The sequence below is a fragment of the Anas acuta genome, chromosome 2, assembly GCF_963932015.1.
Source record: "Anas acuta chromosome 2, bAnaAcu1.1, whole genome shotgun sequence".
Taxonomy (NCBI): domain Eukaryota; kingdom Metazoa; phylum Chordata; class Aves; order Anseriformes; family Anatidae; genus Anas; species Anas acuta.
The window spans coordinates 52,963,345-52,986,874 of NC_088980.1; the positions used below are offsets into that span (position 1 = coordinate 52,963,345).

Consider the following 23,530-nt stretch of genomic DNA (forward strand, 5'->3'; position numbering starts at 1 on the left):
CGCATGTAGGCACTTCTGTGCACTCAGCAGCAAGACCTTCCCGACTGACAGGTAATTAGTTTACCCATATCCATAACCTAAATTGATATTTTCCATACCGCTGCTTAATATACAACTCGGATACATACATACGCACACACACAGAGATCAAAAATAATTGCTAAATACTTGCTCTGCTTATCCAAAGTGAACTCTGGGCTGCTGGAGCTGTAGGACTACCTATATCCAAGCTAAAGATGCAGGAAGGTTAAAGCGTGCATATTCCACATCACACAGCCCTACTACTACTAAAGAAAATGTGGTAGCTCCATACACGTGGGAACACGAGTTTCAAGTCCAGGCTATAAACCTGGTGCAGAAGTCCCCCAAAAATCAGTCACTAGCTGGCTCCCAGGGTGGAATTTGGTTGCAGATTACAGAATCACAGAATCACAGAACTGTAGGAGTTGGAAGGGACCTCGAAAGACCATCGGGTCCAACCCTTCTACCAAAGCAGGTTTTACGCAACTTAATATGCCGTAATTATCTGAATTCCTATAATGGCCACGGGAAACCTACTCCAGATAGTCAGTGATGCTTAGAGAACTATTCGGCTGATATCTGAGAGGTGTCTACTCCAAGGTAAATTAAAGCATTTAGTTCCAACATCTGCATGGATTGGACTTTCATTGACTACAATGGGAATCTGAATGGGAACATGACTCTGTGGTTCTAAGAATTTATACATGAGTATCTACACTTACACATGTCTCCAGAAACCTCATTTAGGGATTTTAATCTGGGGCACAATTCCATATCCTTATTCCTCATCCATATTGTATTATATAATTATCCTTATTCCATATCCATACTCCTTACCTGAAGAACCCTGCATGGAAGGTGACTTGCTGAGCCAGAGGCTGTGTCAGGATTACAAGACCATTAACATTTGGATGTGCACAGGGAACGAAACCTCTGGACTCACCGGAGAATGACATGCTGCAGATGTGGGCTGCACCAGTCCAAGAAGAGTGAATGGGGGAAACTGCTCACTGCTGGACTGGACCTTCCAGAAGACTCTACAAGGCACTCATAGCAGTAAGTATTTAAAGCAGCGTTCCTCAACATTTCCTTAGTTGCTGTGTTTGGCTGAGCTAGCTAATAGACTGACAGTCTGATCAGAAAAACAGCTACCAGCCACATATGGACTACTTAGTCACATAGTCTAAACTTTTGGGTAGACCTGTGTGGTGCCAGGAGTTGGACTTGATGATCCTTATGGGTCCCTTCCAATTTGGGATATTCTATGATTCTACTTAAAGCACACGTTTTGGGAATATGAGACTTGCTACTCAGGTCCAGTAAAAGACCTCACTGAATTTCTGGAGGCAGCCTCAAGGACAACATCGCTTTTACCTTCATGTGTACACCTCAGAGTGGTATTGCATGAAACAGGGCTCAGCATTTGAGTAGCACAGTGCCTTTGGGCCTGTGATAAGTGTACACAGCAGCTCTGCACCTCACTTACTGTTGCAGTGAGACCTTCTGCAGTGGTCGTGACTGGAGGTCCCAGGTGCTGAGCAGTGCTTCAACAGCTGCAGTCCCACCAAACCACCAGGACCAGTTCTCAGAGCAGTCCAGGGATAACTACATCTAGAAACCTACATGTAAAGAGTAGAAGACATATTTGAATTAACCAGTCCCACCTATACCTTTCCCTGCCAATCCCCTTCTTGCAAGAGAAAATATCATCAGTCTATGGTAATCACAACACCCACATCCTTATTAGCATAAGAAAAGAAAAAAAGAAAAAGAAAGGTGGATGCCCTTCAAGGTGCCCTTCTTAAGTCTTCTGCACGTTTCTTGCTGCTCCCCTAGCCATAACAGCCCAGAGTCAACCTATTTCCTTGCCCGACGATGCTACTGCAGACTCCACAGCCACTGCCTGCAAGAGCCTTTCTTCCTTCAGCAGCACAGAGCCAGCCTGCAACAGTCCAATTTACGGAGCAAAAGAGAGAAATCTTCTCAGGACTGGAGGCTCCGAGGTGAGCAACTACAACACCTGATCCAAATGTTTCCCTTGCACCATGTGATCGGTGAGAACGTGTGTTTCCGTTTGCATTTTCACCCTTTGGTTTTCTGCCTCTGGTAAATACTGGCAAAGTAAATGTTAAGATGTCAGCTCTCTCTTTGAGAAATGACTGACAGCCCCTAAGTGCTCCGGGCTTTTTATAACCAACGTGACTGACAGCTTTTAAGTGGAAGCAGTTCATGCAAGTTTCAAACGTTAGTTGTCTGCACGAATAACGTGGAATATTGGCTTTTCTTGTATCTACCTAATGGTATTTCCTTCTGCGTCGGCAGAAGCTCGAAACCTTAAGTTGTTACAGGAGAAAAAAAAAGTCTGTGTTCTCAGCTCTGCACATTTCTCAAGCTCACGGGCTAACAAAAGGAAAAGTAAACTCATGCCTGTATTTTAAGTTCTCGCATTTCAAAGCAGCGTAGCAGCAAGTAAGCCATTTTTCTTCACATCAGGCTTGGCTAAGAGATGACATTGGCTTGTACTGTAACATTTCTACTTAATCATTTTCAAGCAGCCTGCACCAAAAACTTCCAAGAAATCCAAAAGTATTATTAGCCCATTGATGCACGCCATCAAAGCAGCTGGCAGCCATGGTACTGAGTCCAGTACCTCTCTCACCTGTCCCTCTAATCATTAAGGCAAACAGATGCACTAAATATTATACGTAACATTTAAGGTAAATACCAGAAATGTACATGCTACTTCACAAATAAAGTAGGCAAAATTCGCATCGTCATCTACAGTTTTGCATTTCAAATCCAAGCACAGGTGAAAGACAAAACAGTGTAGTTAGCGCACCAACAACTGGTAATTTAAATGCATTTATTGAAAATTTGAAAAGATGAGGAAGTTAAATGCTGTTAGTATGCGTGTTTCAACAGGGCTTGTAACCATTTTTCCAGCATATTACAGGAAAAAAAAGTCAGCCTGCTTCCCGTAGAAAATTCGAGGTCCTTTTGTACCTGGCCCCTGTGACAGAGATCAGGTGAAGGAGCCCTCCCATTGACTCTTCCATGTCTCAGCACCACAGAGAAAATGCCCAGGCACTGCCCAACAGCAAGGGAGAGACATGCTGAGCATCCAGGGCATGAACCAGCCAGCCAGACTCAAAATGTGCCGACTCAGAAAATGCCAGCTATACAGCATGACAGAAAGACAGACTTGCTCTTCGGTTCCCCAAGATTTTCTCTTTGCTGAGCTGGATGTGAGCTTAGAAATAACCTTGGGTGCTCAGGGAGGAGAAGCTCTAGAGTCACTGAAGATGACTGGTGGGGCACAATCAAGATTTTACAATGCCATCACCATAAAAAGATCCCTGAGCAGTCATTAGGATACGGAACAGACCATTGCAAACTTGTAAGTAGCACATTCCTGTTAGCATAAGACCTTTGGTTGCTTCTCCATGAAAGAGAAACCAGTTGCACATTAAGTAATAATCCACCTCACTTCCTTGGATGTAATGCAAGATTTTTTTGTATTTGCCTTTTGTTCAGTTACATGGCATCAACAACTCAACAACTCATGCTTTTTTTTTTTTTTAAGGAATTTAAGTGGTGATCATTTATTAACTGTACAACATAATCTACCTCAGAGAGTACTACAATTTCCTCTTCTTTTCAGCGTCTCATTTTTCTCAACTTTAATGCAGTTCTGTAAGATTTTCCCCTCTCCAGAGGATAGACAATAATCGGGTTAGATTGGTATCTTTATGACACTGACCTTAAAGTTCACTTCATTTTCCCTCCCATCCTCCCCAGCCTTCCTTAAGTTCTTTCTGATCCACTTTCTACTGTCGAATATCCCTAAAAAGAGAAACTGGAAGCAGATATATCAGTTTAGCTCAAAATTTATCTGTGTGAAAAATAAACAAATCATTGCACATCAAATAAAGAAAATTACTTTAATCTTTAGTTGCGAGTCCATTCATTTTTTTTTCTTTTTATAAAGAACAAATTTCATCTTGAAAATCATACCCTGAAAAAGATCAGAAAAGGGCCAGAATGCTAGTTTTGTGTCCTTCAAAGAAAATCAAATGAACTCATTTAATCCTGCTGAGGGAAATACTTCTCCAAGTTTTGCAGATCAGTGCTTTATTTACACTATATTTGGGTACTTTAAAGAGTTAAAAATATATTTTTTTTAATATTTCCTTTGAGTATTGATTTGAACACGTGCAGTAACATTGATTAATCTAAGCCCCATTACCTCCTGAAAACAGTTTTCCTTTTATGTGAGTATTTAAGACTGTAAATTACATCCCAAGGAGAGCTACACAAAGTTCTACAGAAATAGAAGTTGCTTTCCTGATTTTCCAAGGTCTTGTTCTCCCCACAGATGAGCAGCAGTAAAAAGAGGAAGAAACAGGTCTGCAGCAGACTGGAAAGGGAGGAGAGGAGAGGAGAGGAGAGGAGAGGAGAGGAGAGGAGAGGAGAGGAGAGGAGAGGAGAGGAGAGGAGAGGAGAGGAGAGGAGAGGAGAGGAGAGGAGAGGAGAGGAGAGGAGAGGAGAGGAGAGGAGAGGAGAGGAGAGGAGAGGAGAGGAGAGGAGAGGAGAGGAGAGGAGAGGAGAGGAGAGGAGAGGAGAGGAGAGGAGAGGAGAGGAGAGGAGAGGAGAGGAGAGGAGAGGAGAGGAGAGGAGAGGAGAGGAGAGGAGAGGAGAGGAGAGGAGAGGAGAGGAGAGGAGAGGAGAGGAGAGGAGAGGAGAGGAGAGGAGAGGAGAGGAGAGGAAAATTTTCTCACAAACAGCAGTTTCAGTTTACACTAAGCAACCTGAATTTACAGTACTTCCAGTTTTAAATTCTTTCTTTCTCAAATCATTCCCTTCAGCACTAACATACACCACCTGCATTTTTAGAGGCTAGAAACCATAATTGGGTTTGCACAGTATGCATTTGCTAACATAATGACATATTCATATATTTTACTCGCTATATTAGAAAAGATGCAGCTAGAGATGATTTATTACAGAACATTCCACTTGGCATCTGTTGGACACATTGGATACTGCCAAGTTTAGCTACACTGGAGTTTTCCCTGACTCCAACTTCTGTTCTAAGAGAGTATTAGTAAAGTGAGGATTATGCAGTTTGTGATGGGCATACGATGATTACAATGCAATCAGCAAGTAAGTTGCTATTCTGAGACTGCTTCACTATCTGCAAATACAATTCTCAAAGAAGCCCGGGGAAATATGTCATGTGAAAAAGAAAATATAAAGACAGTTCAAGATTTTCACAGACTTCAACTTACTATAGCAGAACTGTGATTACAGAAAAGCCAGTGAGTGGCTCAGTATCAGAATATGAATTCCTGAGCCATAAGATGGGAGAATACGATGCTTAGCAAGTTCAGCAATGCAGTTTCTGAAGCTGGGACTCTTGGCTGTTCCATCAGCACATAATGAAGCAGCACAACAACTTTCTAGCTAAAGTGCTCGGTAAAAGGAAAACATGCAAAGAAGTATGGTATATAGGAACATGAAGTACAGAAATCCATCCCTGTGTTGTTAGGATGGTTCCTTAGGCTCCACAGTATGTGGCTTTGGAGGAATGTAGGTTTGACTAATAGGTATTTTTCAGGTTGCTTGAACTCTGGACAAAGCTTGTTACATTTTAGTTTTGTTCTTTTTGTTTGTTTGTTTGCTTTTCTTCCATGAACCCCTTTCATCCTTCAGACTGAGCTTTATGTGGTGCAACAAAGCAGGCAGATCAGACTAGTTTCCATAAAGGCTGGTGACAACACTGCTTTCCTGCCTTATTGTGCCTTTTCACATGAAGATCTGTTGACTGTCATTTGGTATTGTTCACGGACAGTGACATTTCTGCACATTAGCAGGGTTACATAAAGGCTCTATGTCCTCCCTGACTCATCTAGGAATATGTTGGTGGGACTGGAACGAGTCGGCCTATTCTGAACTGCTCAGGGACTGTGGGATTATGTGAGGAATGTCTGCAGGGGCTGAGAGAAACAGTGCTTGCACAGGGAGGCAGGACTAACCTTTTTTTGGTGAATGCCTGGTGATACGCTTAAGGTGCTGCAGTGATTTTATGTTGATACGGATGATCTGGAAAGTTCAGTAACAAACGCTGGTAATCTATAGCCTTACAGGGAAGACGATTCCTTTGCAGCCAGCTATGTTATGTAAAAGGAAGAGAGAATAAATATATAATTTAAGAAGGTATTAGAAAGCTAGGATTTCAAAACACTGATCTTCAAAATGTTTCTGCTTCCCTATTCTCTTCTGTTTTACATATCCCAGATCTGTCATATCTGTGAAAAAGGAAATAAGCGTAAAATATTCCTGTCCTTTGGGAAAAATTGAGTTAGCGTAATGTAATATTCTCTAGCTAGCCGTCAACAGCTATAACAACTCCTTAGCTGTAACAGCTTCCCGATGTACTTTTGAGGGACTCTTTCTCGAGCTGACATATGCTAATGGTGATACCTGTGCTCAGGGCCTCTAGAACTCAGGTTTTAAGTGGCAGATAACTTAAGCTCTGTTGCATTTTGACAGGTCCATGAATTATATGCAGCTAAACTCCAGGAACTGAATGCAGCGAGTCCAAGCTGTCTCTTTAGTTACATTTTCCTTACAGTGCATCTCTCCACTGGAGACACTGTTGGATTTTTTTGTTGTTGTTTTAAGGAAAATTCCTGGGGAGCTCTCAGTCCTCAGCTAGTGTGAATGGGTCTGGTCACACACCTCTGAGCTACAGCTCAAGGAGGTGTGCAAAAGCCACAGAAGAACCACTGCATCCAGTAACAGTCAACTCGCATCCTCAAATCTGCCTTCAAAGCCATAAATGCTAGGAACAAGCTTTTATCCATTTATTTATCCTGTTGCTTAAACCACAGTGGTTTATCTAAGGACATGAAAAATGCCTGGTTTGTTAGTTGGATCTGTGTTGCCAGAAATGAGCTTACATTTTCCCTAGGTACCCAAAGCTGCTCTAGCAGAAGCCATCAGGATCCCAAATCTTCTGAATTCTGGCTAAATGAATGCCAGGTGCAAAGGAGGAGGCACATTTAAGCAGAGTACCAAAGCAGAGGGATAAGAACAGAAACAGTAGGGTAGGACAAAGTTAACAGATTGCATTTAGGAGAGCGAGAAAGGAATCACATGCTGTTCTGGACTAACAGAAAGACCACAGTCCCACTAGTTACAAGGCTAAGGAAAGTTGGGTTCAGAACAAATGTGGTGAATTAGGTAACAGAAAATGGCTCTTTGGCCCCAGCATGGAGAGGAAGAAATGCTAAGTGAAAACTCCTTCTTTGGTTAGACAAACTCTAAACTTATGTTTAGAAACCAAGCAAAGGAAGCATTTTGGTCTCAGCTGAACACTGCGCCTGTGGGTAGGCCCATTTGTTTATTTTGCTGTGAACCTTCCAACATCCCCTATGCACAAATCATCTGGCCTTCAAACTCTCGGGCACTGTCCTCTCTTCAACCACGGCTCGCCGGCTCCTTCACAAAGCTCTAGGCCTATTATATTTCAGCTTCCTTGTCATAAAGCCTAACGAGCTGTTTCAATAGCTTCCTCACTCTGGAGAGTTAGTGAGCTTTTAATGCTTCCTCACCCTTACTTAAAAGGGACTGTTAGTGGAAAACCTAATACATTCAATATGACAGGGCAGGGTTTACAAATCTAGTTGTCTGGTTTCTATTGACATTTAAAAACAATGTTAGTGACAAAAATATAATTATTCCTAAATGATGGAAACAAGGAGCCAGGCGTACTGAATGAACTCTTTTTGAACCTCTATTCATTTCACTTCAGATCTTGGCAGAGGTTTTGCTGGTTTCTATTTTATCCCAACCAGTTTATCCATGTTCCAGACTCTGTATGTTCTGTGGCTGTAAAGCTTTCCTGTGGAATTCACCCACTGCCACAGAATTGTGCTGGAGAAACCCAGCATGCCTCTAAAAAAATGAGGCAATTGTCTTGCTCTCACACATACAGATAAAATTGAGAGCATGCACCGAGCATATGCTGACAGAGGGCTCTCTCCATCGCTTTTCAGGCTGCCTTAAATTGCAGTTCTGAAAGGTGTGAACTACCTCATTTATCTCAGTTGGGGCTGGAAGGATTCCCCTGTTCCAGTCTGTAGAATCTGCTGATTTGTACTGTGCCATGGAAATTCAGCATTTTTGTTCCTGAATTCCATTCCCTGCTTTATTGCAAGCTTGTACTTTATTTCCTTCCTCCCAGCTTTGCTGGAACACACCTAGAGCTGCCTCTGCTTCTCCTAGTGCAACAGGCACAAATTGAAACACCATTTAAACATTAGAGAACCCTTTTTTTTTTTTTTTTTTTACTCTGAGGATAATAAGACTGTGTCACAAGTTACCCAGAGAGGCTGTAGAGTCCCCATCCTTGAAGAAACTCAGAACAAGATTCTGGGCAATCTGCTCTGGGCAAGCCTGCTTTGAGCAGTAGGATGCACTAGATGATTTCCTGTGGTCTCTTCCCACCTCTGCCAGTCTGTGACTGAATTTCTCCATGGAAGGAGATGGCTGCTCTATTGTAGCGATTGTTCATCCTTTCAGATTTCAGAGCAGCGACGTGTTGGTGAGGAATGTATAGGTATGCAGACAGCTACCTCGACTGGATTCATTTCTAGTTCTTCACACCTCACAAGAAGACAATTCCGAGACTTGTGTAATGACAACATGAGGCACCTCTGCCCATTTGCAGCTGCACATCCATTTGTTCTACCACTGTTATGTTTTGCCTTATAGTCAGGTGGACAGACTATAGATGATTTGTGATGGACAGGCTTTGCCACCTAAAACTGAGAAGCTCAGCATCAGCTATTCATCTGGGCTCCCCTTACAACAAATCAATGAAACAGACATCTCCTAAGAACAAGACTTCACTTTCCAGGATAAGTGTTTAAGACAGGTAGAATAAACAGAGCTCTAAAGAGGGTTGTTCTCTGGTATTAAAGGCAACCTAGATACACAACTTTTAGGTACCAAAAATGATTAAAAGGCATTCTGGTAAGATTACAGAATTTTTTGGAACAGCACTTCCTACAACAGGAGCTTACCTTGTTAGTGTCTCCCCTCGCTGTCACGGTGTAAATGAGCATGTAGAGTTTTCTGTCCCAACTAATGTTTTTATGCTACCACACAACACTTTTCTTCTGGCCTGGAACAATGCAAACTAAAAAGCAGATCACCAATTCAATGCTAGAGTCTGTCTAAGAACGGTCCAAACAAATATTCTGATGCTTTTGGCTGTAGATGACAAAATAAAAGCAAATGATGGTCAACATGTTTTCCACCATCATCTAAGAAAATGCAGGTATGGATCACAAAATACTTCAGAGTCACCATCACAACCTTCAGAGTGGATCAAAGAAAATTCAAGATATGGACATGAAACTGTTGGAGAGTGTCCAGAGGAGGGCTACGAAGATGGTGAAAGGCCTGGAGGGGAAGACGTATGAGGAACGGCTGAGGGCACTGGGCCTGTTCAGCCTGGAGAAGAGGAGGCTGAGGGGAGACCTCATCGCAGTCTACAACTTCCTCGTAAGGGGGTGTCGAGAGGCAGGAGACCTTTTCTCCATTAACACCAGCAACAGGACCCGCGGGAACGGGGTTAAGCTGAGGCAGGGGAAGTTTAGGCTTGACATCAGGAGGGGGTTCTTCACAGAGAGAGTGGTTGCACACCAGAACAGGCTCCCCAGGGAAGTGGTCACTGCACCGAGCCTGACTGAATTTAAGAAGAGATTGGACTGTGCACTTAGTCACATGGTCTGAACTTTTGGGTAGACCTGTGCGGTGTCAAGAGTTGGACTTGATGATCCTTAAGGGTCCCTTCCAACTCAGGATATTCTATGATTCTATTCTATGATTCTATGTTTCATTAGCAGCTGAAAGTGAAATGGGAAAAAAAAAAAAAAGTCATTAAGAAATAAAAGCTATCTGTGAGGTACTGTGACAGCAGAAGCTCCCAAATTGAACTAAATATGAAATTTGAAGAGTAGGACACCAGTAAGAGTCAGAAAGCTCTGGGGCAGATTTTGTCTCTTATGCACTGACGTGACTCCAGCAAATCTTTTATAACCTCTGTGCCTTTGTTTCCACGTCTGTAATTCAGGTTACAACCTGCAACATTTATCCCACAAAGATACAGAAAAGCTTCAACGTTTTTTGAGATCCAAGGAGAGGCTCGAGAATTACACTTCTAAAAAGCACGCATACTTGGGAGATTATCAATAAAGCCTCCAACCACTATTTCCCCATCAGGAAGGCCAGCCTCCAGGCACAAGCCCGTGTAGCTGAAGCTGAAGCAACGTGCCCACAAGCTCATTGCTCCGTGGAGCCGGGAGCCTCTGGTTGTTTCCAGCAGTGCACGCAGGCTCCCTGCAGTACCGGGTTATTAATCAGTGCCTAAATGTGAAACAAAAAAACACACACGTGTCCAGCCTTCACACAGCTGCAACTTCTTCCACCTAAACCCCAGAGGTCTGGTAATCTCTTTGATCTGTAGGAACAAGCGTTCCACAAGCAACTAGTGCATGGAGGAATGAAGTGCAGGAGTACCCCGCTGCCCACAGGCACTCAGCCCACGGCAGGGCCAGGAGCTCAGCCCTAAAGGACATAGCCTCACCGAGGAATTATGCAACACAAGCAAAGCAGCCATCGAGAACACCGAAGATGAGGCAAGGAAACACATTTCACCGACGTATTTTATGTTCCTACCAGTTTAACCCTCACCTGCACACAGAGGTAGTACGAACAATAGGGTACTTCAGCTACCCCAATAAAGCTATACCCTAATAAAGGGTAATGTAACACCCCAAGGAACGGAGCCCTTAACCTAGATAGAAGACCGACTTTCTTCAAACTTCCAAGAGGGAAGCAGCATTAACATTAACTAACACCACCAGGAATTTTGTCCTATTTACGACAGGCTGTTGCGTTTTCGCTACCTGTGAGCGAAGCCGATGTGGTCAGGGCACGGGAAATACAAGAAAGTTACTGGAACTAGCAAGGGTGTATATGTTTCTGGGTTTCTAGGAAGGCTGAAGTATGAGGATTTCACAGATGTGGGGACTTTTGACAGCATTCCAGTTGAAACAAACTTGCAACAAACCCTGCGGAGAGGTTCATTCAACAGGATGAGCTAACCAAGAAAGCACTCATTTCTGGCTAGTTGCATCGGTATTAGCAGCAGCTGTGAACTCAGTAAACAGCTCTGTTTTCTGCTTGTCAGAGCTGCTAAAGCAGATGTGAAACTCATCAAAAATAGGTCACAAGCAGAACATGCAAGGGAATGCACCGCTATCAGGGAGATCTGAGAAGAAGCCACGCTGGGATATCTCCGTAGCGTTTATCACTCCAAACCATACCTAACGCCGCACGGCATCCCACAGCAGGCTGCTCGCAGCTGATTTTTGTGATAGGACCTTCCCCACACCACGCCGGGTGAGTGAGGGTGTGGTGCTTTCAGCAGCCGAGGCACAGGACAGAAGAAAAGATACCCAATTGCACCCTGCTTTCCTTTGAATTGGGTTTTCGGAGAGAAGCTTTCGTTCCTGTCTTCCTTCTGTAATTATCCCCGAGTAAGGCATCGCAACAAGCCAAACGTGGAATTTGCCTCGGTTTATTTTACCTTTGCCACTACAAACAGATCCCAAGTTTGCTCTGTCCGATAGGCAGCCCTCCAGCAACAGCCAGCCCTCCATGGACAGGAATCGTGGCCAACACTGCAATTAAACTATATATATTTTTAATAATAATATTAAAAAAAAGCCCATGGGACCCAATTCCTTGGAATTCCCCCATATGGAAATTCACTTGGATCTATTTCTAGGACTCTTGCAGCACTTAAAGCACTTACCTTCCTTTATGATCAGGTATATAAAGGAAGAAGATTTAACTCTAAAGGGTGCGGGCTAAGAAAAATACCGTAGTTGGGCTACAACAGGACTAAACAAGGAGCCTACGTGCCCTGTTACTGCCCTGCCAAGGCTCCGCAGCCAGTCTTCACAGCGCAGGTGTGACTGGCTTGGGCCAAATGCCTCCAACAAGCTGAGTCGAAGTCCCATAGCCTGAAGCAGGCTGAAATACTTCCCCAGCCAGTCAGTTACCAGGTGAGGACAGACACTCTCCTTCCTCTGGTTGGTTTCACTGCCATCAGAATGGCAGGTTTTACCTCCGAGACCTAATGAGATTGGATAATCAAGCACTAATGAGAAGGAACTAGTCACACACACCCAAAAAAGCAAGCTATTGTTAGTCTGCAAGTATTAATGCCAACCCCCGTTTAACTGTGAGAAAGCAGGTCTTCAGGAAGCATTCAGTGAATATACCCCTTCGTTTATGTAGCAGCAGCTCAGAAGACGTTGTTTAAACACAAATGGTAACGAGACTTTATTACCGATGTGCCAAACCAGCAGCCAGGCTGCCAGAGCTTCAGAGGTAGGGAGGGAAGGGAGAGCGGAAAAAAGCTCACATCCAACTTAAAAGGAACCCTGTCACTTGTGTTCAGCTGGAAGCCTTTGCTGAGGCAGATGCGTGTGCATTGCAGCATGGATTCCTTACAGCACAGGATCTAGGGGGAAACATGGTAGCTGATTGCCATGTTAAACCCGGTGACAGGACTATTCATGATAATAATGTTTAACTGACAAAGACTCAAGGCTTTTTTTTTAAATTAAAAAAAAAAAAAAAAAAAAGGAGTGGGCTTTTATTACTGTTGTTCATCTACACAATACCTCAAGAATAATCATACAGCCACAGCTGTAAATCGTGGAGGTCCAGTCATGATGCTGCACTCTACTCTGTAGGACTGGTTTCTAGAGAAGGAGACTGCAGAAAGAGAACAGAAAAACATTATTTCCTACGAGGACGTAAAAGGAGCGTTTCTTTCTTTCAGAAGAAATCAGGCTACGCACTTGCCTGAGTTTCTTGGCCAGCACGCTCCCTCCCCTCCTCATGGGGCAGCACGATAAACACATCTGCCTGCTGCTTGCTGACTGCTGGGGGTGCTTTCGTTCCAGGGGTGATGCAAGTTTGTGAAGTAGCACGGATGGACGGAGATAGGAGCCAATTTAGGCTTTTGTTGACAAAGTGTTTGAGAAGACATTTTCTGTCCCTACAGGCAGCAGTTCAGGGGCAAGCTCTCGTTTCCAAAAACTGAGGAAATAGATATAACGCAGACGCGTTGGATGGTAACTATTTCTGAAAATCCAACAGAAGTTCAGTTACCAAATGCTCCATATTTGTAGGATAAAGATGAACACTCTGATCTTTGTAGTTTGAACTTGTCTCTTTGGTTTACGGTTTCTTTTTGGCCTGAACAGAACTTTTACGTGATATGAATTCTGATTTAATCCAGCAAACTCAAATAAATCCCAGTGCAAACACGGGACTGTCAGCTCTCGAGGTTTGGCTCAGAGTTCGGGGCTTCTGACACTTGAACTCTGGTTTCTCGAGTTGCTTTGAGATGCATTTTTGCTGGACTGAAAAATGAATTCCATTAACTCCTACCCGGGGTTTTTATTGACTCCGGTGACAGAGAAATCCTTCCTCAAAGATAACTCACCAACTGTTAGTCATCAGATCCTCTGCCGCACTCCGATACCGAGTTACCTTTTGTACTGCAATCTGTTGATAGACTGTTTAAGCGGGTGCTTGCCCCTACATTTCCACTAGTTGCAGCATGTTTTGAAAATTGGAAATGGCTTATTTCAACTTGCCTGCAATGATCTCTGTATGTCTGGTAGGAAGCATAAGGAAGTGAATGATTAATCACATTCTTCCTAGTAATTTAGAAGTGTCAATGAATGCCAGGAAACATTGTAATGAGATTTTTTTTTAAAAAAAAAAAGCAATGCATTGGAAGCCTGGCAGTAGCTTTCAATAGAAGCAAGGTAATTACACCTAATTTGATGTTACTTAAAAAAAAAAAAACACACAACAATATATTTAATGCACTGCCTATATTTGTGTGCAAAAATCATGAGCTAAGCACTTACACCTATAGCACAATCATTCATCATCACAGCAATCCCAGTAGCTTTACCTCAAAATTGGTAATGAATGTAGACAGGCAGACAATTTGTCTTCCATCTACATCTTTCAGCCTCCCATCTACTGAGCAGCACTGTCCTTCAGAGGCTGACTTTGGTGCAATGAGAAACCACGCTCCTACTTTTTGCCATCTTTTTGAAGCACAGGATCGTGTAGAACAGCTCTGTGATGTTGCGCACAGAGGCTTTTGGACAGAGTAGGAATTCGCACCTTTGCGCGTTGGAAAGAACGTGCCACACCTTTCGTTCCTTTATTCTGAAAGCCTCGTAAGCTGCTAATTACGTGCACCAAGAAGCTGTGAATGAGGGCTGAGGTCTCTCTGGAACAGTTTAGGGAGAGCGCGTTGCTCTGTCGGCACACGGTGTGACATTATAGCATTTACTGAGTTCACTTTCATTTCAACTCTAACTCACGTAATAGAGGAAAGTGTGCCTTGGTGGAGAAGGACCAGCTTACAGAGAGCACTTAAAGTGGACATGCATAAATCCATGGGCCTGATGGGCTGTGACCACGTGTGCTGAGGGACCTGGCTAACATCACTGTGAGGCCACACTTAATTATCTGTGAATGGTCACAGTGACTGAGAGGGGGTCCTGAAGAAAGGAGGACAACAAATGCCACTTGTCCTCAAGACAGCCCAAAGGGCAGATCCCATAACATCATCACAGATAAGCTGACCAAGGACAGGTTAGATAAGGGTATAGTGAGGCGGACTGCAAATGGGCTGAGTGGCTGTGACAGCCCTGGCAGCAGTGGCACAACGCTCAGCTGGAGGCAAGGCACCAGTGGTATATGCCAAGGGCTGAGACTTGGGCTGACACTGTCTAATATCTTCATTAATGACATGCAAATTTGGACAGAGCACACCCTCAACAACTTCACATAAAAGCTTCAGGCAGAAGGAGAAAAATAAGAATGTGTCAGGAAGGACGATTATTACCATTCTTTTAATTTCAAAGTGTTCCTAATTGGTAATCTCACTCTTTACAGAAGAGAGTTCATTGTGTTCAGCTGCTTTGGCTGCAGAGTTGAAGCTACCAAACCTAAAGCTGAAGTATGACTTTGATGGATGGTAAGATTCCCCTGGAGTTCGTACAGCTCCTTTAAAGCTTAGAGACCATACAACAAAGGCTGCTGAACGACATCTCAAGCTGAATGCATCTGACCTGTGTAGGTAGTCACTTAGCAAGTCCATGTTTAACACTAGTCGGTCTAAACCCTGCTATCACTTCAGAAATGGAAGACCTAAAACTATTTTAACTGGAAACTACAAGTTGACATTAACTGAATTCAAAGTTTCAAAAGCCACCTGCAGTGGAGAATGTCCCAGAAAGCAGCACCTGAACAAAACACAGAAGTAGTAACAGGACATTTCCATGTTACAGAAATTGTATTTGCTGAAATAAGCTACCAAAACCCAGAATAAAGCACAAGGTAAAGGATGTTACACAACAAGAATGTAAGAGGCAGATGCATCACTAATCTAAAAGAGTCTATGCAGAAATATAAGATTTTTGACTTGCAGATAAAGTTAACGATTAAATGTTGGGCCTGGTGGGTTTCACAGCAACGTGCCAACAGGAAGAAGAATTAACTACCCAAATGGCTGGTGCAGATGCATGGGTCCCACTCTGCAGTCCTGCTCTGCAGACCAGAACGGGGACAGCAGAGGTGGCAGAAGCAGCCTGAAATGCCAGCAGATGACCCACAGCTGAAGCACAAGTATGGTATTAGAGTTTGTTCTGTGTGATGCCTTAAGTGTATGTGTAGACACAGCAGGGTCAACCATGCAGAGTGCTCTGCTCTGTGCCTGCTGTAACATTCTCACAGCCATGGGACTGGACAACAAAATACCAATTACACATCGAGGGGAGAGCCCCAAAATCCCATTTTCAGATGTCCCATGAAACATTTAACTCTACCTGGGATCTGCAGGTTGGGCTGCTGACTCTGTCAAAGTCCAATTCCAACGCAGGTAACATCCCCCCTCAGTGCCCCTGCACACAGCAGACACACCAGCTTGACCTCTGCTGCCCGTGAGCAGGGGAGCTTACTTGTGAGGTGCACAATCGATCCTATCGACTGAGAAGTCTCTGAGTGCTACTCTGAATGCTCAGCCCGGACACTATTGGGATGAGAACATCATGAAGCACTCACCAGAAGCAGAGAGTAATTTTGCCCTCAAGTGTCACACAAAAGGTACACACGGTTGTAAGCTTTGCTAAGAGAAACCTTTTTGGTTAATCTATCGATGCAGAAGGAAAAAAGTACATCAGGATTTCCTTTTTAACATGTTAGAGACTAATTGCACAGCGACAGCCTTGTTCAAGCCCTAAGCAACGCTTTACAGCACACGAGGGATGTAGACTCACTTCAGTTTTATTAGGAGAGTTACTTGAAATAAGGTGATTGAGGAAGAGGTTTTATCTAGGGATAAAAGCTCTGCTATTTTTTCCTCCAATTTAAAATGTTGCTGTAAGGATGCCAGCCTGAAAGAACGAAGCTGTAAATAAATGTAGAAATGCTCCCAATGATTTCATAAGCATGTGCTGCAGGCATTCAGAGTAGATATAATCACTACATGTCATGCTGGCAACTGCGTGGTACTTGTATCCACTTTGGTGCAGCAAACTATGAAACGTAGAGAAATTGGAGGAAACACAGAAATGGGTGATGATGCTGACAGGGTTTAAAAACCATTAATGAAAAGATTAAAACAATTGTTGTAGTTGGAGAAAGAAGCAAGGAGGGATGATAACACTTCCAAGAAATAAAAGGGGGGGGGGTGTGTTTTGTTTTAAACAAAAGATTTACATGACTTTATTCACACACTACCTTGAGCATGATTTGCAGGAAAGAGGATTTAGTTACACATTAGGGAGAAAACCATTCCAACAGTAGGTATAATGAAACAGTAGAATGGGCTACTCAGGGGGTCCTGGCATCCTTCTCCCTGCACGGCTTTAGGTTAGAAACGCATCTGTCGGGAGAGTTTAAGTACAGATCCTGCTTAAAAGCCGCGTGAGGCACTAAATGACTTCCTGAAGGGCACTCTGGTCTTGCACTTCAGCAGTGCTTCATAGCTTGGATAGATGTCAAATTGGCAATTATCATCCAGGTCCTTATTTCTACTGTTTAGAGAGCTGGCCTCTTGAGCATTTCAGCTGCACAAACAGGTAATGCTATCTGCGTGCAACAGCCAGTCTAAAGCAAACCCCTGTTTCACCCAAAAGGCCAAATTAGTGAGTGAGTGCAGTCGTTTCTTCCTCCTGCTGGATCCTGGAGTCCAAGCAAGATGCAGCACAGCCTCTAGGCAGGAGCCCGCGCGTGCCAGCCAGCATTTGGGCATGTGCAGGGGTGTTGAACCAAGGGGATCGAGGGAAGAAGCAAGCACATGGAAAAATAAAGTTCAAAATAAAATAGAAAAGGGCTACCTTTTGGTGGAACTGAGCTCAGGACATCGCTCCCATCGCTTGGACACACTGTGGGGAGGCTTGAAAGGAAGCACAGAGATTGTTATCTGGGAAAGGTGCTGCCGGGGGGTGCAGGGAAGCAAGCCTGGGATGGCTTCATTCGCACCATTTGGGAAGGTGGCATCGATTCCTTCTTGGAAATTTCTTCTCGAAAATTGCAGAAATTGCACCCACAGGACTCTGCTGTTCTGCACTTCCACCAGGGCCCACGGAAGGAAACTCTACGACACGCAGCAGCTTCCCAGCAAGCCTGCTGCACCGCCGACATTACCTGCCTTTCCTTTCCCCCCAGGAACCAGCAGCCCACTTCCTCCTCCCTGCTCCCAAACTCCTCAAAGAGTTTTTTCAATCCACATCCTGCTACTGTAAAGCTTTAATTTAATAGACACAATATTACAAGGTGTTCCTATAGTCTGCTGGGGCCTGTTGCCGCACAGTGATTTTGACAATATCAAAACACTAGGAACACTCAAGTCATTTAAATTAAAACCAGGCAGTCAAAGTGAACATTTCGATCTGAAGTTTCAGCTCCAGTTTTAATTTATATCTTCTGATCATTGAAATTCAGCTCAGGCTGATTTGAAAGCCACTGGGTGCTCGCTTCTGTTCTGGGAGCGCTCCCACACCTGCCTGCAATTCCTCCCTACACCAAGACCGACCACTGCGTGGTTTCTTCCTCAAAACCCATGGTCACGAACTGCCTGCGTGGGCCCATGGGAAGGGAATTTGGTCAGTTTGGTGCCAAAGGTGCTTCTCCCACCCCCAAGTCACACTGCACGCCAGTCTGTGGTCTAGCTACCTGTCTGCTTTCTGTATCGACTCCCATAGGGGTGGAGGTGTGAGCCTTCTGATAAGATTTGAACATCATCATCACCCCAATATGTCAGAGCATAGCTTCCCCTCAATTTAGTTTAGCTGTCTGAACAAGCACAAGCCTCAAAGAACGTCCTCTGGTTGCTCTAGAGACAGCTCCACAACAGCAGCTTCCTACAAGAAATTCAAGGGTAGTGGAATAAAACAATACAAAAAAAAAAAAAAAAAAAAAAAACTTTTAGTGACTTCCAAATTCCAACCCAACCTCCAAACTGGAGGTCACTTAGCTGAGCAAAAAGTCACTCACTACCAGCCCTGCACGGAGAGAGAAAATAAATGCAGGTCCTCCAGAGAGAGCTGCTGACACCAAGCAGTTTCTGCCTCCTCTTCAGCCAGCACCACTGTCCAGGCCCGAGCTCATCTTCCTGCTTTAGCTTAATTCTTCTCATTAAAACAGTGCATTTTCATGGTCGCAGCCATGTCAAGCCAAGCTGCCCACGCAACCCCTCTGTAACCTGATCTAAAGGAGCTTGGGCCTGCTGCTCCCTGCAGGAGAGCCAGGAGCACTGGGGAGCCACCTTATGGCTGCGAGGCCACAGATTTCAGGCTACATTTCATGCTTCCACCACCTCATTTTGCCCAGCTTACTACTTAAACACTTTGCAATGAACCCACCTCATCTCCTGCTTTCAAGGTCTTCCCAGGGAAGGTGCACTGAAAATCTGCCTGTGTGCAGCTTGAAAATCCACAGTTTGATTCAACCTGCTTAAGAATACCCATAACGTGTCATTTCCCAAACAATTTGTAATTTACACACATCTCCCAGCACAGGCACGTATTGAGCCTTAATTTCAAACTCTCTGTAGCAGCAAGTTGTGTGACAAAAGACTGCTTGAGAATGAAGGGACAGAAACCAGGTTGTTCTGCACAATGCAGAACAGGAACTGTCTTTTTCTTTTCCCAGCCACACAGCACAGCTTCTGGGACGGAATTAAAACAGACGTACCCATGAACGTCAAACAAGGTGAACCATCGTTGTTACTTCTGCCATGTGCATCACAAAAGTGTCTCCTAACTTCAGGAAAACAACACTTTGAATATCGAAAAGAGTGATTCTTCTGCTCCAACCGTTTGTCTCCTGTCTTCAGGTCCTGTTTGTAACAGCCAGACTATTTAGGACTGGTTAATAATTGGATTTCTCTGGACACCGTTGTCTGCAGTAGACTTCTTTCCTTTATCCTCTTACCAAAGCATTGCTGCTCTCTAGGTATTCCCAAAGCATCCACGTGCTTTCTGTCTGAGCAGCTAGCAGCGCTGTTCTCAGGGCAGGACAGCCAGACAGAACATCTCTCTCTTTCCCTCTATGAGGGCACATTACTTAGCAATATCTTTTGGCTGAAAACAGCAGCCTTTCATGCAGACACTGATTTATCTCAGATTTGGCTAACAGCTTAGAAATGCTTCTTCCCTAAACAGCTGATGTCTGTACCATCTCAGCTCCTACCTGTTCAGCACAGGAACACCATAATGCAAGGTCTGTGCAGGGACTGGGTGGGCTGCTGCTGGATATAGAGCCAGAGTCTTCTTGTTGGAAAAGACAGCCACTCTTCCCAGAAGGAGGGCAGATCCTGGACAACACATGGGAGCATAGATACCAACATGTGCCCCATACACGCAGCTCAGCTAGGAGATGAGGAGAGCACCCCCAGAAATACCCCTGACAACCCATGCAGTAATGAGTCACTTTTTCTAAAGTACAGTGATAGACTGCCAGCTTTTTTTTTTCTTGTCATCCTAAGCATTTGTGGATGAAATCATTTTGAGTTGGGCAAGCAAAGTACACTTGCACATTTACTAATTACCCAGCTAATCTGTACCCTGTTCACAAACAAAAGCAGATCTCTGCCCACTGCAGGAATCTCTCTCATGTACTTCAAAATGAATACCCAAAGACACAAGCTGCTATGTCAGGGCCACAAATGAAACTCTGTCACTTGAGCAAGAGAAAGATCCCTCGGGGCCTGCCCCCAGCAAGGACACAGACCTCACGGCTGCACGGAAGAACTCCTTCAGCTTCCACAGTTTGTCCATGCAGCAGCTGGAACCTGACCAGGACAGGCTGATGCAACTGCCCAGTGCTCCCTGCTTAGGAAATGCTGACCAGGTAACAGAGATAACCTGCTAAACAGAACGAAAACCCCCTAAATGCCAAGTGTCCAGCCTGTATTACAACTCCTTCACCTATGGGCCCATGGCTGCATTTCTAGTGTAGCCTGGAGTGATGCTCAGCTGTTGGGCCAGTGCCCATATATTAGCCACGACAGGGTAAGATCCAGACATATTTACACTCACACTTGGTTTCCGTGGGCTGAAAACTCTTGTGCACAGGTGGGAGAAGCACCACACTCGTCCCAGTTTCAGGCCACGCATCAGAGGACAGTCTTTACAGCCTAGAAACAGATCTACAAAGGCCAGAGGTATGGCATTCAATAAGATTTAGTTGTCACCAATGGCTTCATTTGGTCTGGGGTTCCTAAAACGCTGCAACACTCCCTGAAAATATTGTAACCAGCAGTGCAGAAAGTGCTGAATAAGGCTTACAGCGTGACTGTAAAGGCAGAGGAGCTGCTAGGGCCAGGAGCAATGGGAGATGATGACACTGTGCTAGGATCACTGCTTTCATTTTAGGCATGAGCAGCGCCGCGAGTGACTGGAGCAAGCAGCGCCTCTAAAGAGCAGAGTGCCACAGATGGGCTCCTCGGGGGTCTGGAGGCACTGGGAAGGCACTGGGTCGTCTCCCCATCCCTCCGGCAGCACCAAGCGTGCAGACATATATAGGTTTTCCTCTGCGGGGTGTTAACCAGCACCCTCTTTTCCCCCCAGCCCCTGAGCAGGAATGAGGCAGCTGCCAGGCTCCTGTCAGCACGGATAGCTCGCCTGCCATCTCGTTTTCAAGAAGCAAACAAAATCCAACTCTGCCCTCCTCTGGGTAAAGCACGGGGTGTAGCGCAGGCTCATTAAATACCTCGCTGCAGATGGGATCCTTTGACACAGGAGCGCTCGCTAACTAATGACATTTCCTGACACCGTCACAGATCGCTTCCTCCGTAACCTGGAAGGGGCTGGCCGGGAGGGAAAGATTTGCCCCCAGCTTTTAGACAAGCAGCCTGTCTCTGCGTTATCAGCCTGCTCCAAAGCGTCAAGATAGTGATGGGAAGAGGGGGAGGAAGAAAAAACCCTCTACGGCTCTCCCACGCTAATTTTAAGACACAGGATGCTGGCTGGTAGGCTAGGCTTTGGTAGCAGGGGAGATTAACCAGGATCTGCAGCAGCACAGACAAGGACGTGCATGTGTTCTGCCACCTATAAATAGGATCTCTGCTTAACAAAAACACAACCCCAACAGCCAGCTGCTAACAGCCAGACCAGAGCCTGGGCAGCAATTGAAGGGAACACTTCTTTGCTGACCAGATCTGTGCAACCTACTCGTGCTTCAGCTGGCAAAAAACAACCTACAGATGAACGTCTGATGAGAGGTGTTAGTATTAGTGTTGTCTCTGAACAGGCAGGAGGGAGACACACTAAGCAAGAAAAAAAAAACAAACGCTTTGAAGTGGATGTTCAGAGGAGGGCTGTGAGCAGGGCTTTCCAAAAGTGAGTGTTTCCCCCTCCCTCAGTGGCCAAATGGCAGTTTCAGCAAGACCATCAGGCAAAGACACAAAAGCCACCTCCATGCAAGGGGCCAGCTTAGCCCTGGAGAAATGCAGGTTTGAGTCCTGTCTCTGTCACAGACATCCTATGTGATTAGCTGCCCAGCTCTGTGCTAGAGATGTAGCAGTTCCCTACCCACAGGGCTATTTCAGGGATGAACACATTGAAGAGAGGACAAGCCAGACTATTTTCCTAGCCCCCGACACTGTCCTTGCAGAGCAGACTCGAGTCACAGCAGAGGAGTGAAGATGGAAGCTGGCATTTTGCAAAATCAGAGGCTAAGCTTTGTTCTCTGGTGGTGTTATGAAGAGATGCAGGGACCATGCTGAAACAGAGTGAAATTCTCATGAGGTAAAAGAAGAGGAGAAGCAGCAGACACTTGCCAGACCTTCGCTTAAAAGCTCCAGCTAAGCCAGGTCTGACTGTTTTAAAGGGCCAGCCCCAAGGAAGGTGCACTGCAGATGCTCTACAATGAAAAAAACTGAATGCCCAGTCCAGCAGGCTAAGCAGGCTCACCCCTGCACGATGGGGCTGCCAGACACACTACACGATGGGGCCCCTCTGGCCCAAAACGCTGCCAAAACATCTGCCAAGCCCACCCGTGTTCCTGTGCCAGACTCAGCCCGATTAAAACAGGTGGTGGACACCTGCTGACATGACCTTGGCTCTGTGGTTGAGCCACAGCTGCTCTTTGATCCAGTTTGCATTGTCTGTGCCATGGTACACGCACCCCTGGCAGACCAGTTTGGTTTTGGGTGTTTGAAGCAACTACACAGAGGTCCTACCTTGCATGGAGCAGCAGCTCTGACACCAGAATACCTGTGCAAATAAAAACAGAGCATGAATCTTCTCCTTTTTTTAAAAAAATATGGTCAGTGACACCCAGAAAAGATCTCTAGAGCTCAGTAATTAAAGCCCTGGGACATTATCCGTTATCTATATTGGTATGGGTTTCATTAAACTGATTTCAGACCAGTCTTAAACAGCAACAGCTCCCCAGCTTCAGCAGCAAAACTCTCCTTTGTGCAAGCAAAACCAAAGTTAAGCTCAGAATTTGGAAACTGCAACAAAACAAACATCCATCAGTAACTCACCGAGAAACAACACACTCAGACAGGCACTGCTGAATTGAGCAATGGTGAATCCGAGCTCTGCTGGCTTTCCTTTCTTCACCTTGCCTTCAAGGTGAAGGTGCTCTTATGTTTGCATAAGAGAACAAGGAGCACCGAAAGCTGGAAATTCCTTTTGGAGAAAGCAAAATCTGAGTCACCATACCTGAGAAGAAGAGCATAGGGCAGGGGGGTAACTGATGGCTGAGGGCCAGGGGACAGCTTAATCCTTCTGGCTGTGAGGCTCCCACCTGGGAACTGTTTTTGACATCTAAGGATATTTTGCTTTCTCGGTGCTGCAGAGGGCATGTCAAATAC

General features: G+C 44.9%; 1 long non-coding RNA gene across 1 annotated transcript in view; it reads right to left on the reverse strand.

Moving 5' to 3' along the window:
- The window catches only part of LOC137852743 (uncharacterized), a 67,080-nt gene extending 58,752 nt beyond the window's left edge, over positions 1 to 8,328 (reverse strand). The window contains exons 1-2 of the long non-coding RNA XR_011094015.1: positions 6,057 to 8,328; positions 1,508 to 1,640 (exon numbers count right to left, since the gene is read on the reverse strand). This is a non-coding gene — a long non-coding RNA (uncharacterized lncRNA). The remainder of the gene's footprint in view (positions 1 to 1,507; positions 1,641 to 6,056) is intronic.
- Between the last annotated feature and the right edge of the window lie 15,202 nt (positions 8,329 to 23,530).